The sequence below is a fragment of the Rhipicephalus sanguineus genome, chromosome 1, assembly GCF_013339695.2.
Source record: "Rhipicephalus sanguineus isolate Rsan-2018 chromosome 1, BIME_Rsan_1.4, whole genome shotgun sequence".
Lineage (NCBI taxonomy): Eukaryota > Metazoa > Arthropoda > Arachnida > Ixodida > Ixodidae > Rhipicephalus > Rhipicephalus sanguineus.
This window is the reverse complement of record NC_051176.1, coordinates 134,865,460-134,878,577: the sequence shown is the minus strand read 5'-3', so window position 1 is coordinate 134,878,577 and position 13,118 is coordinate 134,865,460.

The window sequence follows — 13,118 nt, the reverse complement described above, 5'->3', positions numbered from 1 at the left end:
GAATCATGACATATTTCATAATAATAATTAAATTAATTTCACCTTTCAGTCACCGACCAGTCACCCACCAGCCATCCCCTATAGACCTAGTCTGCAGATTTTCTGCAGACCCCTAGCAGGCGGCAAGCAGACTTTTCTGATAATGAGCGCCCAGAGTGCGTGCGTGCGGATGTATATAATACATATGTATGTATCTATATATTCTGGACCATGACACATTTGATAAAAATAATTAAATGGATTTCACTTTTCAGTCACCCACCCGTCACCCCCATATAGACCTAATCTGCAGATTTGCTGCAGACGGCAAGCAGACTTTTCTGATAATGAGCGCCCAGAGATCGTGCGTGTGGATATATAATATATATGTATGTATCTATATATTCTGGACCATGACACATTGGTAATAATGATTAAATGGATTTCACCTTTCAGTCACACACTGATAGGGGGTGACAGAAAGTCTGTCACTTGTCTTCACGTGCTCTGCACCTGGGTTGTTCATGGTCTGTAAAATTTCTGCAGAAAGGCTGCATCTTCTCTGCAGCACCATGCGACAGCCTGCCAGCTGGTAATTGGAATGCGCTAATTAAAATAGCGTTGCACATTTGGCGGGTGTAGATTAACAGATCTGTGTGTTTTATGGCTACCTAACATTCAGCATAAATTTACATGCATTCTGTGAACTTGTAAATTTAAAAATTTGAAGCGTAGGAATTTTCCCACCGGCACTGAATAGCAGGTCAAGATACCATGGCTATATATACCGGGTGGTCGGTGTTAGTTTGTGAAGCGCGAGTGTGCGGTATTTACTTTGCTGTTGTTGCGTGTACGCTGTGGTGGTATGTTGGTGGGTGTATGTACGGTATTCTAACCCTGGATGCTGCATGTTACTTGACTCCTGGTGCTAACGCAAAGGGTAGCTCTTATTTATTTTTTCATCCGCGACAAAGCTCCGCGCACATTCTGCAGAAATTCTGCAGACATTCTGCCGGCATGCTGCATCCTGGCGGCTACAAATGCTCTGCGGACTTTCTGCAGAAAGGGTGTTCCAATTGCCTACTGGGAGGTGACAAGGGGTGACAGAAAGTCTTTCACTTTTCTTTCCGCATTACGAATCAGGGGTGACTCGTGGTCTGTAGAAGTTCTGCAGATTGGCTGTAAGTTGTTTTGTAAGGGTATTGCCCTTGAACTGGGGAATATTCACGCTCCACAAGATTATCCGAATAAACAGCTGATTTATTTCCCGCAGTTTACGCAGATTAAAACGACTACACGCACACATGCGTCAGTGTGTGAGTGAGTGAGTGGCGTATCGTAATTTCGGCCGCGTATACATATATACGCTGCCGATCATCGATGACGCTTGCCAATGGTGGTGGTCTTTAACTGAGTGCAAATGTGTTTCCACTTCGTTATTTAGAATTCGTATCTCTTGCTTTTTGCGGAAAGAAAGCGCGCGGTGGCTCTGTAGATATGCTGTTCTACGCCCGGCGGCGGCGTTCCAGCGGAGGCGGAAAAGCACTCGACCGATTATGTGAAGGCGCGAGCTAAGCAACCCCAGGCGATGTCAACTAATCAGTAGTCACCCAACACGGCGTCTCTGATCAAACGTGTGCTGCTGTGGGACGTTAAACGCCGTAAACTTCTTTAATATTTAAAGGCAGAGCTCCTATAGCTACGAGGTAATCGCCATGTTTTGTGAAACGCTGGACGGTAGACTGGGGCTTCAAATCGGGGCAAAAACAGATTAAACTTTTCGACAACCTGTGTGGGCGATGGGAGTCGATAATTGACACCGTGTCGAGTGATTGAGACGCATAATGACTCAGGTATACAGGCGTGTAGTTTCGCGTGGTGAAGGCTCCGCGCCGCCGAAATATCACCTGCCAGGCTCGCTGTATAGAACGTTCATTCTCTTCAGCTGCAGCCGAACTATGACGGAATTACGAGTCCGCGCTCGACTCGCCACTCGCGTCAGCCGTAGCGGTCTTGTCATTCCGCGAGCAAATCGCTAATGACCCGGGCAAGACCAGCCTCCCATTTTCTCTCCCTCGGAGGAACTGCAGTCCTGTCGGGGCGGCTGCAAGCTCCTACACCGAAAGAACCGGTCTTGCTCGACGGCGGCTACAGCGATGATAGACTCCCGTTGAATGGCCGCCCGCATGCATGCGAGAAACAATTACGCAGGCTTGCGCGGCCGCCACGGCGCTAACGGTGCCTACAGCGTGCAACAGCGCATGGCCGGTCCGCGAGCCGGAGCGCAGTTTTTTTCTTTATTTATTTTTTTCTTGGGGCGTATATTTAGACGTTTGCAGTGTTGCATTTGCAATAGTTGGCTTTGTGTCGCCGCAGCCATGGGCACGTATATAGTATACACGAGTAGCCAGTTCGGCGTATCCCGCTGCGACCGCAATTCGAGTCGGCTGCGTCTCGACGAGCAGCTCCTTTGTGAGGCTTCGATGCAGCGCTGTTTGAGAGAGCCGTGTACACAGGCTGTAGGCCCGACCGTGTCGATTGTTTCTCAAACAGTGTGTCCATCGAGGGTTGGCTCGCTTATTGTTTCGTCTGTCCGCCGCAGAGTGCAGTGCGAGCGGCAGCGACGTCTTGGTCGAGCAGCTAATAAGCCCAGGCTGTTTGTTGTATGGTCTTCTTACGAGACCACATGCGCCTCATGCAACAGCCGTCTTCATTTCTCATTTGTTTATTTTCTGTGCCTGACTAACGTGGCTCTGCACATCAACACATCGGCTGAAGGACAACGTCCTGCCCGCTGTTACTCAGTGCAACAGTTCATTCTCGATCATCGAAGCGCACTAAAGGTCCTCAGTATAAGGCGTCTAACTAATTCGGTTGAAGAAATAAACGCGACACTGATACACCTGCCCGAATGCTTACTGTTTACAGCAGCGCCTAAACTGTACCGACCGAACAGATGGGACATCGCGTCAAGCTTACGATACGCCCATTACATCGCGTTGTATACAACGCGATGTAATGCAGTATACATACTGTATATATACAGTATGTTACAGCTAACTAGAACTAGCGCAAAGCATAAAGCTTCCACGTGTGAGTTGAGAGAATGCCCCCACCTTATTATTGTTCTCTGTTTTTCTTGAGCAATTGAGAGCACTTCACAGTAGGAGCCCACGTAGTTATTTAATGGTAATCAATTGACTAATTTCGAAAGGATGGCCATAAATGCAAAATTTCTACTGGATAAGTTGTGCAGCCTATTGAAAAACATCTAAATCATTCATTTCCGTGAATAAGTTATTATATATTTCGTCCCCCCCCCCCCCCACACTGAAACGAAATTGAGCGAGATTTAGAAGACAGTCACGTGACTCGTCATTTGCGCGCAGCAGCGTCAGTGCCCTCATGCTGCCAATGAATGGTCGATGCTGAATGCAGACCGAAGGCCTGAATAGACCGCAAGCAATAATGATAGGCGATGGTCACACCCGTCGTCTCCAATACGTCGCCATCCATTGCCAAAATTCTTCGCCATTTACGCTCTTTCAACGGCAAAAGCGCTGACAGAGCTCCGAGAATTGCCACGCGTTGTTTATCGCATATCTCAGGGCTCTATTTGCAGTGTTGCTTCAACAGACAAGATATCTTGGCAGAAGAGGAAGCTGAGACTATTGCATTCGATCCATCTCCGTTGCTCAAAGCCTTCATTTCTTCGGTCTGCTTGCTTCATAGGGCATTCTTTCGTAGCTTGTTCGAGGGCCCTAATGCCACATCGCAAGTGCCTAGTCACGGGCCACAGATTAATTAAGTAGTCGGTTACTTTCATTCAGGATTGACACCAACGACGTAAAAAGATACCAAGTCCTTTACTCCGCCCTCTCGTAGGCTTCAGCAACGGATGTTAGGTCACATCATTCACACTTGTTCTGACGTCAGAGTAGGACAGTGCAGATTTGAATTATATTACCTCTTATGAACGAGAACTAACTTACGTTTATAATAAGTCAGTGGTCTCCTAGTGCAATAAATGCTTCGCATCGATGCGACTTTAACCTAAGTGAAGTTCGCTATCACACTAGTTGTATAAAAATTTTGCCGAATCCATCTTATTTGTGTGTATTTACAATTTTTTTAATGTATGTGCATTCGTATGCTTAAAACCAGATCACCCAGGGACTACAATGTTATCATACGTTGTATCTAAGTATATGTTAATTCCGCAGTATCTGCTTAAACTATTAAACTTTTGGACTGTTAGCCTGTTATCTTTTTATGCCTCCTAACGAAATAAATTCTGGCGTTTTACGTGGCAAAACTATGACATTACTATAAGGTGTGGCGTCGTGGGGGAGTGCGGATTAATTTTGAAGATCTCGGGTCTTTTGACGTACACCGAAACTTAAGTACTGGTGTGCTTTTCCGTTTCGCCCTCATCGAAATCCGGCCGCCGTCGCCGGAAATCGAACCCCACACCCTTGTGCAAAGGAACGCAATGCCAGCCGCTAAGCCACCAAAGCGGATATGGCTCAAGAAGTTTAACAAACTAAAGTATATATTAAAAGCTCTGCCAAGGATTGTGATTTTGTTCTATATTTTCACATTCACTTCGTTCTCAGGTTTTCGGGAATCAGTATTATCGGGTGGTCACTTCGTGTTTCGGACGTAACGCTAATAATTTGCATTTACTTGTGTCGAATGTAAGCTCTTTTCATCCTTTCCTATAAGGCAATGATAAAACTTTAAAATTATACAAAGTCGGTCGTACATTAAATTGTGTTAACATTTTACCAAAGTGTGCATCATCGTATTCAAACGTAACAAGCATTGCCACTACGATTAGTATCGATATTGTCCAGGCTGGCTTGGTACTTGAGACTCGGTTCACGTGGGCTCACTTAACAAATATATAGCCCAAAGAACAAGCTTCGTAATATAAAACGACGCTATATACCATCCGCATGTCAGAAGCCGTCCAAAATCGAGCTGGTCGACTTATTTCCCGCTCTTACAACCACCAGTCAAGCATAACTCAAATAAATCTCAATCTTTTCCTTCAAACACTAAGAAGAAGCCGATGTGATGTAGCACTTATGTCTTTGCTCCATAGATACGTTGACAAATGCAGCTATCAACATTGCCACTGGAATACGCGTCTTTCACATCATGACGATATTATAATGTGATTTAATATCAATGGGAACAGTGAGGCATTTAACTTCTCGGCTTCACCACGAGTTATTTGTTTATGAAATTCGCTTTTGAACAGCACTGTCGCGCAAACAGACAAAGATAAACTTAGGCAACCCCTGAACCTGCAGTCTCCATTATAACAAATATCTTCATTTATGCATATGTCATGTCGTATATTACGTTGTAACGTGTCATCAAACATTTCTTTTTTTCTCTTTTTTCTCTGCGAGCAATGCGCCGTTTCTTACGCTATCATGAACCGTCTTTTTTTTTTCTGGGCATTCTTCGTGTTTCTTTCCAATTTCTCTTAATTTTAGCACTAATTTGCAAGCAGATTTGTGTAACTTACATGTTGTTTGATTATGTGCTCGGACTATGTGCGTTTGTTTGCTGTTCTTTTTTTTATGTGCGAGGAATGCGCCACTCGTTATATGTTACCATGAACTGTATTTTTTTTTTCTTTTTCTTACAATTCTATCTCATTTAGTTTTATTTGTAATACTGTTTTGCAAGCACGTTTTTATTCTCTCATGTATCGGTTTCCTCTTGTCATTTCTTTTTTTTCGGTTTCTTCTTGAAGGTTCTTTTTTTATTGCAGCTAGTTTGATTACTAGTGAATAATTGTATTCAGACTCTCCCACGTCATCGGGATCACTTCCAAAATGTCCCACTCGTGGCGCTCATCGTGTGATACATTTAGCTTAATTTCTCGGTAAGTAGGGCACTGCTGTTGATAATACTGCCGTTTTAGATGTTGTCATGCATTGAGCTTTCACTCTGACATAAATTGTTATTTGCCTTTAGTGTCCCTTTAACAGCAAGTGTCAGCGGTGTCGCGTTCATTTCTTCGCCCTTGCTGCGAAACTGTGACATTTTAGAGTTATTACGCCGCCCCAGTGACCTTATTTGTTTCTAGTACTTCGATATACGGCGTGTGCCGCACATTACAAGGATCGAAAAGGTAGTTTCAACTTGCTGTTTTGTTTTCCTTTTTATTATTCTTAAGTTTCTTGCAGGGATGGGTTGAGGGGAGTACGTGGGGCTCACTTAACATTTGTTTTTCGTGACAAATACCTGCTGAAGTCAACGCTGTATGTATGAAGAGAAGTTAACGTACATAAACAAAAGCATGGCGCACACCTTCGGAGGCCTGTCGAGGAATCAGGGGCTGTCGCTGCTGCGCGAGTAGCCGATGTATTCGAACAAACAACCCGCTTCGCGAGCAAGGGGTGCGGTCAGCGGCGAAGGGCCTGGCCAGAGCCCGCTCTCGGGAGGCCGCGTTGCGAAGACAGCGGAGCTGACCGGGCGCGAGTCGCGCCTCGCAAATGATGACAGATGAAGCTCACCGGAGCCACCGACGTCGGAATGCTGCATCGAGACTGGGCGTATGCGGGCCGTTGCGGTGGGGAGGGAGCCCGTGAAAGCACCCGCGCCGCACACACACGTCTTCCCTGCACGACCGAGTTATCATGGCTCCGCTTTTCACGTTGCACAAGCATAGCGTCCGTTATTATCAATGAGTATCGATGATATCGATGAGCTGATGATCGTGCGCCTCGAAGGGTGGTATATAGGTGGGCTATTGACGGCAATCCGTTGTGGCATACAAACACGAGCGGTCTTGTTCTTCCGCGGTCGTCCTGCCCATTGGTGCACTGCTACGGCAGCGCCGTTCATTCGTTGCCCAGAGCAGCAGCTATCGTGGATGCAATAACTCACAGGGTCCCTTATGTATTTGCCAAATCGACTCGAAGGCGAAAGTCATCTTCTTCTCTTCTCAGTCGATGTATTGATCCTTGCCTCCCACCAGCCGAAAGCTTTCTGCCCCTCACCTGGTTTTGCACTGCCTCCGGGATCGGCCCACCTTTGACCATACGATGATATTATGTGATGACGCCATCACGTAACGTCATAGTGACGTCCTGATGAAGTCCTGATGACCTCACAATTCTGGTGATTTGCAACGTCATGATGATGTCACATGGTGAAGAAGTCAAACCGTAATCTCTGATCACGTGACGTTTTGCTTCGTTCGTGTTGACGCCGACGGTCACTTTCCGCGTGAGACATGCAAGGCTTTCGCCCTGAAAATGAAGCGACCTTACAAACGACGACGACCAACGCTACCCACATATAATCGCTTGACTGAGTGTCACCCTTGACTGAGTGTCACCGCTTGACTGAGCTGCACCGAACTGAAGTTAAGGAATCTTCATGATCCCAGTAAAAGTACCTTGGTGGAACGAAGCACGCATAATGCACTTGGGAGCAATTGCAGATCTCAGGCTGCATCTAACAATGATTGCCTATCACATGTGTCACGGAGAATTTTAGTCGTGTCCATTTTACATTTATACCAGTGCTCTTTATTGGCTGTATGTTCTGGCGCGGCTTTCACAGTGGGCATCTTCAGCGCGAGGTGGCTATACACCACTGTAAGAAGGTGCGCTCGAGTTCATTCCTGATTATGCATTCAGAGAAGGAAGTATCGCAACTTGTCACGGGGAGTATAAACTAAGCTTGTTCAGTGTTTGATCGTTGGAAGTTTCCAAGAAAGTTTTCGCGCTCTCCGCTCCAAGTATCGACGCGCATTTTCTGGTGCACCTGCGATAAATATAAGAGGGAACAATATATTTCTTTTTTTCAAGAAATGATGGCTTTTGACATGTGGATTTGAACTTGACATGTATAAGCATGCATGTGTGAAGTAGATTTCAGATGTCTGGACGCTATCCCCGTGACGTCGACTTACGCCATTTTGCTGTACGATTCGTAGCTTCCACCGTGCATCTCGTGATAAACAGACCAAGATAAAGCGCAGCCTTTCGCTGCGCTGACTGTAACCAACAATGGCAGTCGGCCTCAGTGACGCCACAACATATCTCATATGGTCTTGCGTTTATGTATATCATAAATTTTTATCTGCATATTTCAATCTACCCATCCGTATTACTCTCATGACTTAATTTTTCTCACAGTGAAGAATCCGGTCCTTGGCAGACTTTCTCGCCATCCAAATCCTTGTCAAAACTCTTGCTTATACATTTTTTGTTTCCTATTCCATTTTTCGTGCATTCGTGCGTACCTTTTGTGAGCGGCTTGTCAACTCTTCGTCATTTCTTGACTTTTTTTTTTATGTGAGGGAATCCCGTTCCCGAAATGCGGTGAAACTACTGTTCAGCCCCTTTCATTTTTTTACGGCCACCTCACTCTCCTTCTCAGAAGCCTCGCATAAGAGAGCCCCGAGGCAAAGCCCGAATGCAAATCTCGTTGACAGCCCAGACAAGCCAAGCGCGCTATATCGCAGCACGCACGCACTCGAATCGGGTGACGGCGTCAGCAACGCCCACCGTTGCGAGCGAATCTAATGCCGCTCGACAAAGACCCGCTTTTCATTTTATTATCATATTGTTAACGCCATCCAGTATATTGCTTTTTCGCTTCTTTTTCGCCGTTCGCGACTCAAAACGCTGCCGAATCAGTGGGAGGGGGGGGGGGGGACTCTTTATTTGTGGTGACGGTCTCCCTTTCCACACGTCTTCTGCGGAGAGTCCGTTTGGTGCGCACTGCGGCGGAACAGGCGGCCGGCACGGTTCCGGCTCCAGCAAGCTGCGCGAAGATCCCGGAGGTGAGCGGTCCTTGGCTCCGGCGCGTGTCTTCGTCGCCATGCGGTCGCACCCGGAGTTCCTCCGTAGGCCAAGCGGGACAGAAGCGGACGAACTCGGCAAACAGCGCCGCGACGTAATCGGAGAGTGGCGATGAGCCGTCGCTGAACGAGATAGGCTCTTTCGCCAAAGTTATGCGGATATTGTGCCCGGAACGCGTAATATCGGCACCTTGAAGCCAGAAAGATGGCGCTCTGAAGCTTTCATTTATCACGCCAGCGTCACCGACTTCCAGGCACTAGAGAAGCTAGCAAAGATGAAATGACATGCCAGATGCCAGCGGCCTATATACTTCATCGCTCTTATCGTTACACGCGGAGTTTCGCTAAGCTCAGTGTCAGTGATGTTCACGTTTTCATTCAGACCGTATAGACGCGTCCAAGTCCTGCGGAGCATGTGAACTCGGAAAGCTTCACACATTTGAAACTATTGTACTGAGCAATCTATGAAGTGTCAAGATGGATGTGCATGGAGTCCCTCCAGCATTCCTTGCACTGTCCGCTAGGTTGTCTGTTCTGGCGCTATTGTCAAATGTGCACAGCTTCTGCTCAGTGCGCCTGTACAGCGCGCCCCAGGGGGGGTAGAGTTGGGGGCGGAGTCGGTTCACTAGGCTTAAAGATGTAACAAAGTGCAAGCGATGACACGGACAAGAAGAGGACGCGTAAAGCGCTCATTCTCTAATAATGTTATGAGAGGCATATATCGTATAGGTATACCTATATGTATGTATTCTATGCAGTGGCCTTATTATGCAGTCCGCCTTACTATGTGATAAGCAATAAATAAAGCATGCAGCTAGCAGCCAAGAGATTGATGCATGTAAGAGCTGTGATATACCATTCGTCATACTCGGACAGTTCGTGCCCAGGTATTACTTGCATCCCTGCATTACCACTGACCCGCCATGCAGCACCTGCGCTATCTGGGAAGCCCTAAAAGGAGGACAAGGCGAGCCTTCCGCCTATGGCCAGTTGTGCCGCTGCCGAAAGAAAACATAAGATACGCGCGATGCAACTGGCGCGTAATGACCGCGCCATTACGTGGGGCGCCATCTCTGCCGCTTGCTTCTCGCCCAATGTGCTGCGCAATCTACCGGAAGCTGCGACGCGTATCCAGCGCCGTCCGTTTAGTTGCGTGTGTACATGTACTCAAGTTGCGCTGCATACTTGCGAGTACACGGGACGGACATAACGAAGAAGCAAGCACGCACCGTTGCCTATACGTCTATTCCGTTAAGTTGCGAACTATGCTATGCAGCCTCGCTCAGGTCCACAACCTACCGACCTGTAAACTTCTGCTTTGCTCGAACATGTTATCCGCGGCTACTGGCGCGCGGATAACAAACCGGCACGTAACGGTTGCGCCTCTGAGACGCGCCTAAGCAATGTGCTGCGTAATGAGGCAAGTGGCGAAAAATAGCAGCAAACAAGAAGACGGTGGTGGCGGTTTTCGTAGGGCATTGCTGAGCGACCTAATTAAAAACAGCACGAGTTCGTCGGGCAAAGACAGCCGGAATATTCTGTTGGTTTCAACCACTGTGCTACACGGGCATTTCGTACAAAACATTGTACCTCTCTTCTCGCTTTTCTTTTTAAAGCGAAGCTGTTACTGATAGTTGGTCGGAAGTTCTCGTGTCGTTGTCGTTGTCTGTCAGCACAATATGTGGCCTTCTTAAAACATAGCGTGAAGAAACAAGACTGGGCACACAGACAGGTATGACAAGAACGAGCGCTCATCCAACTAGCCTATCTAACCACACTTCTGCAAAATGTGTGCCGATCACGGAGAGAGTGCAGTACCGGGATTATACACTTTCCTACAATATTTCCTAGAGGTAACTGCGGCGCTGCGATCACTCAGCCACCATGAGAATGATGGGTAGTTCATGGATTTGCCTCTTCGTTGGTTTTGGTACGTTAAACTCCAACTGTTATTATTATTATTGCCTCTTCGTTGTGAACCTCGTGAGCTGATTTAAAATGGTGAGCCTAAAAGGGACAAGGTGGCGAAGTTGTAGTGCTGAACTTTCGCTGAACAAAGCGGCTGCAGGCCACAAGTACCCACGCGGAGCCGAAAGAACGAGGGTTAAGCAAATCCCTCTACTACCCATCATTCCCATGCTGGCTGAAGCGTCATGCCTTGCAGCTCCCATAGGCAGGTTTCCCTCTAGTGTACCATTATGAAACTCTATGACCGGGACGACCCATGGCGGAGGTCAAGCAGGCTTCCCGTCGTGCAATATCCCTTTCTAAATACTAGGAGTAAATGCGCAGTTTAAGCTCATTTCGCGCGCTTTTGAGAGCGGCCTATAACAGTTCTATAGACTTACAGGGGGAGAGTTCTATAAACTTACAGGGGGTCGATTTGTCTTAATTATTTTCATATGAAGCGAATAGAACAAATACCAAGGTGCACATGGGGGAAAAGTCTTGATTTATTTTAATCTAAATATGTAGAAGCGATAAAACTAAGGGAAGCTATTGTGGACATAGAAAAAGATAAGCTTGACGTAGATGGACGTCGGACCAACGGCATCGCATAATTTATGGGTTGCTTTTACCAACTGAGCTCTTTCCCTTTCATTTAACTTTTGTATTAGGCGTATGCAGCATATCTTGAGGTATGATTTCCATTAAGTTGCGGAAGGGCGATTTTCTGACGTCACTGTGCACCTGCGCGAAAAAAAAAGAGGCTAAGAAAGCTTACAGCTTTAAAATTGAGCCCTTCGGACCTCCTCTTCGCTTATATAATGCATTGTGTTTCGACTAGTTGCAGAAACCTATAACCAATTTCAAGAAGCAAAAGAATGCGCGGCCACAAACACGCTGCCACACGTTGGCGGCAGTGTTGCGGAGTTGCCACTCCGGAATTGGAATGATTCCGGAATCATTCCACTTTTTCGCGACCCCGGAATGGAATGGGAATGGAATGGGGACAACGCTTGGAGGAATGAAATGAGAATGGAATTAAGCGCATTTTGCATGGAATGGAACGGGAATGGAATTACGTCTTTGTCCCAAAATAGAGCACGTTTTCGTCTACGCGTTGTTTTTCAAACTTCAAGCATTAGTAAGTCAGAGCCTCGAATTTAACAATAAAGCAGTATTTTTAAAATGGCTTGGCTGATTACAAGCGCGGTACATTTATAAGCAACGCGCCTATATACCACAATTCTGTCCTTATATAGGCGGTGTTGCTGCGAAGTTTGTCTCTATTCTTCGCGTAACCGTGGTTCTATGCCGTTGGTATCCGTCGTGTGGAACTACGGCGGCGACATAACCCCCCCCCCTTTTTTTTTACGCCTTGTGATTTTTGTGAGCTTAAACAATATTAAAACATCACCATTCGTTCAAACATGCTGATCGTAGCGGGAGAACTGCCCCTATGGGAATTAGTAGGGTGGTTGTACTGCACGAGATATATCACCAAGCTACTATTCTTCGACCTTATATATAGTAACGCGTTTTGCGCACTTTTGCACTACTTAATGCATCTGATGACATCAGCTTTATGGGGCGTTCATTCTTCACTCGATAAAAGCTATCAAGATGCCTTTCCTACGTTGAGGAATTACAGGAATGGAATAGAACTGCCCGGACATTCCCGGAGTGGGAATGGGCTAAGTTTTTTCATTCCGAGAAATTGAAAGGAATTGAAATGCGCCAAGTTTTAATTCCCCGAAATAGAATTGGAATAGAATGGAGGCGCCCATTCCGCAACACTGGTTGGCGGACTCATCCCCGTGAATTAAGGCAAATAATTACGTACGCAATCACGTACGCAAAATCGGTGTCGAAACTCTTTTATGTGTAGCTGTTTTCACACAGAACCTGTTGTGTCAACCGTTAACATCATACTATAAGCTTCATGAACGCCTTCGTGGTGAATAATACTCTATTGTTTTGAAAGTGCGCCCTCGAAGACACAAAGCGAGTGACATTTGGATCGTGCTTTCTGCTCGCGTCTTTAACAGCGAAAAAAGAAAAATCTAGGTAGCGTGTCACAAAGGGGCGCACGCGTACACACGGGCACTCGGTGAGCGTGCGTGGTTAGAGTGCCACAAAAGCGTCACGCGAGCGGACCTCCTATACAGACTTCAAAAGGACGGTCGTGGCAGGCCGCGGCATTGCCGAACTGTTACTTCGTTGCAGGTTCTATACAGCAGCTAACCGCTGTCTGCGTCTCCTCTTTCGAAAGAATGAAGTCTGCGCATGAGACTGGGATTAAGCCAAGTATAGTTCGAAAAGACGAGAAAGCAATTTATCTCGCGCCTGACAGCTCAAC